Source organism: Chanos chanos, chromosome 8, assembly GCF_902362185.1.
Source record: "Chanos chanos chromosome 8, fChaCha1.1, whole genome shotgun sequence".
NCBI classification, from domain to species: Eukaryota; Metazoa; Chordata; class Actinopteri; order Gonorynchiformes; family Chanidae; genus Chanos; species Chanos chanos.
In genome coordinates, this window is record NC_044502.1 from 46586255 (window position 1) to 46590359 (window position 4105).

Genomic DNA, 4105 nt, shown 5'->3' on the forward strand with positions numbered 1-4105 from the left:
GTGTGTGTGTGTGTTTGTTTAAGCAGTGTTTCACATAGTCCTGTGCGTGTGTGTGTGTGTTTGTTTAAGCAGTGTTTCACATAGTCCTGTGTGTGTGTGTGTGTGTTTGTCTAAGCAATGTTTCACATAGTCCTGTGTGTGTGTGTGTGTGTGTGTGTGTGTTTGTCTAAGCAGTGTTTCACATAGTCCTGTGTGTGTGTTTGTCTAAGCAGTGTTTCACATAGTCCTGTGTGTGTGTTTGTCTAAGCAGTGTTTCACATAGTCGTGTGTGTGCGTTTGTTTAACCAGTACCTGGCATAGTCCTGTGTATCTGTTTGTTTAAGGAGTACCTGATATAGTCCTGGGCGGTACGGTGGCGCAGTGGGTAGCGCTGTCACCTCACAGCAAGAAGGTCTCGGGTTAGATTCCCAGCTGGGCGGGTCCTTTCTGTGTGGAGTTTGCATGTTCTCCCCGTGTCTGCGTGGGTTTCCTCCCAAAGTCCAAAGACATGCAGTTTAGGTGAATTGGAGACACTAATTTGCCCCTAGGTATGAGTGTGTTTGTCTGTGTGTCTGCCCTGTGATGGACTGGCGACCTGTCCTGGGTGTTCCCCCGCCTTTCGCCCTATGAGTGCTGGGATAGGCTCCAACACCCCCCTGCGACCCTAATCAGGATAAGCGGCTTAGATAATGAGTGAGTGAGTGATATAGTCCTGTGTATCTCTTTGTTTAAGCAGTACCTGACATAGTCCTGTGACTTGTCTTGGAAACCCTGTTGTGGCACTGCTGTGTTGTCTTGGAAACCCTGTTGTGGCACTGCTGCGTTGTCTTGGAAACCCTGCTGTGGCACTGCTGCGTTGTCTTGGTAACCCTGCTGTGACACTACTGCGTTGTCTTGGTAACCCTGCTGTGGCCCTGTTGTGTTGTGCTCTGAGTGCCTCACTCCTGTGTGGGTAAGTATCTGTTGTGCTGCGGCAGACTGCTTTGCTGTGTTTGCTAAAAATCACACTATACAGTCAGACTTGTGAAGGGTGTTTTTCATCGGTGCACAGATTTGAAAAGCACTGCTCATTGCATCAGTGCTGGGGCTCCGAAATAACGGACACATGCACAAACTGAAATTATGCAACGGCTAAAACAAGCATTCATTTCTATGATGGATCTCATGTGTGTAGTGCACAGACGGTTGAAAGACCGGAGAGAGATGCAGAAGATTGCTTCACACTGGCCCTGTGGGTAAACCTTTGTGTTTTAGTTACAGTGTGTACTTCGATACGAGTTCACATTGTGCCATTCAATCTAAATCTGTTACGAAGCGGGGGGAAAAAAAAGTGTTTTGTGTCTAATATGAAACATAAGGTTGGTTCTTTAGTCCAAATCAAATAAGCAGGTTGTGAGTGGTCATATTGTGTTGCACTGTGGTGTAGACCTGAGGTCAGAGATGGCTGGTCCTGTTCCAAACCCCCAACAACGTCACCTTGTCCCCCTCTCTCTTCCCTTTGAGCAATCCGGTACCACTGCACAGACAGTTACAGAGTCTCTTTCATTTATCAAGTCTGTCCAGAGCTGCAGACACACAGGGACAAGGTGTATTTAAGAACTGGTGTGTTGGTAAGGGGAAAATTCACTCCACCGGTTCTGTGAAATATGAGGACTCTTCGATATGTTCAGCGCTCTATCAAAGCGCTCTGTCATGTGGGGAAAAGCCCAGAACTCGTTTCTGTAAGGCTCTGGACCCATATTTCAGTATTTCAGGCTTGTTAAGTTCTCAGCTGTAAGAACTGAGGAGGGGGGGGGGGGGGGGGGGTTCTTGCCTTTATCCTCCAAATGAATGTTGTGAAAATCATGATGGAGAGTTGATGCTACCAAGAGCAAATGAGGGTTGAATATATTTTTATGTCTTGAGTGGAAATAACAGCAGTGGTTTGGCTTAATTAGCAGTAACACTGTGCATTTGAGAGCTATGATAAATCTCATATCTGTCATGTTTATAACCACCAAACATGAACCGAACACACCCCCTTCATGCTAGTTCTCTGCGTGTTCCATACATTTAACAGAACTTGGACAGATGTCAAACCAGAGAGACCAGATCCTGCTGCTGGCCTGATTTCTAACACATGCTGGGGACCAGTGAGCCGTCATGTTCGAGTTCTTCATCGTCGTGAAGTACTCGCCAGTGCGTCCGGCGGCAAGAGGAGAAGCTTTGGTACAAGACTGAGGATTTCTCAGCGTCCTGCAGTCAGAGACACAGACATAGAAACACTGTAGCATTCTAGGATGAGACTTGAGTTTGTGTGGGATCCATCTCTGTGCTATTCCAGACAGACATCTCATCATTAGACTCCAGTGCTCTTTAACTCTGACAGAGCGCCCGAGACTGCGTAACTGTATCACTACTCACACACTGAAGAGTCATTCATCACAACATTACAGAGGTTTATAACAATGTAATCATCTTTCATTATGACACATATGATACTCTAATGACATTCTGTTATACTGTGTTACGATAGTTAACTTCTCTGTGTCCACGAACAAACACAAATAACTTGTTATACTGGGTCAAATGTTATTACATCACACTACATAACAATGTAACATCCAAAGCAGATCAGCCAGTCAGCTGCTCCTCTCAGATCTCCTGACAGATCTTACCATTCCTGTGCTCTCCTGACAGATCCTAGAATCTCAGTGATAGATTCCTGTGCTTTCCTGACAGATCCTAATATCTCAGTGATAGATTCCTGTGCTTTCCTGACAGATCCTAATATCTCAGTGATAGATTCCTGTGCTCTCCTGACAGATCCTAATATCTCAGTGATAGATTCCTGTGCTTTCCTGACAGATCCTAATATCTCAGCGATAGAGTCCTGTGGTTGCCCTGACTGTTCCCCTAATAAAAATCTCTACAAACTTCCACACATTTCCTTGACGTTTCGATTCGATTGTTGATAAGTGTATTAGAGGAGTGAGGTCAGTGAGCTCACTACTCCTTGGCTTAACATTTACTCTGGGGAGATGAACTCCAGTGACCTGTCTTTACTCCCCAGAGAGCCCAATGAGGAAGACCACCCCGTGAGTCAGGCAGCCCACCCTCCGCTTCACCGTGTGACCCTGTTTATTCAGCCCTATAGTAAAAATACCATGATACCTACAGCAAGCCCACTCTACAGCATTGGTACTGCCACACAGACACACACACACACACACACGCACGCACATAGACACACACACACACACACGCACATGCACACATACACACGCACATACACGCACACACATGCACACGGACATGCGCATACACGCACACACGCACACGGACATGCACACACGATCACAAACACACAGACACACACGCACACACAGACACACACACGCACACAGACACACGCACACACACACGGACATGCACACACGATCACAAACACACAGACACACACGCACACACAGACACACACACGCACACAGACACACGCACACACACACATGCACATGCACGCGCACACACACACATGCACACACACACTCACACACACACACACACACACACACACACAAACAACTTAGCCATACCTTTCACATGCAGCTGTGACCAAATTTGTTTTTCTAAACAAAGGTTTTGTTTGGGGGAATGAAGGTGGTTCTCTTAGGACGCCATTGAGAATGTTTCTTTTTTTTTCTCTTCTAGGAAACACTGTGTGGTGATTTAGTGTGTGTGTGTGTGTGTGTGTGTGTGTGTGTGTGTGTGTGTGTGTGTGTTGTGTTTCTTGCTTTGACAGTATTTGGAAGAGATCACACCAGTGCAGACCAGTCAGCTGACCTCTTCCCAGTGGACGCTGCAGGAAGTCAATAATCCAGAGATGGATTTTTTGGTGAGGTAAACAGCAGTGATGCACACCCCCCTCACACACACATACACACACACACACACACAAACAAACACTCTCTCTCTCTCTCTATCTCGCTCTCTCACACACACACACACACACAAACAAACTCTCTCTCTCTCTCTCTCTCTCTCTCTCTCTCACACACACACACACACACAAAGGGCCTGTATCTCTCCTACAGACTGAATGTGAAATTCCTCAAACATTCCTTTTGACTGATTAATTTATTGATCA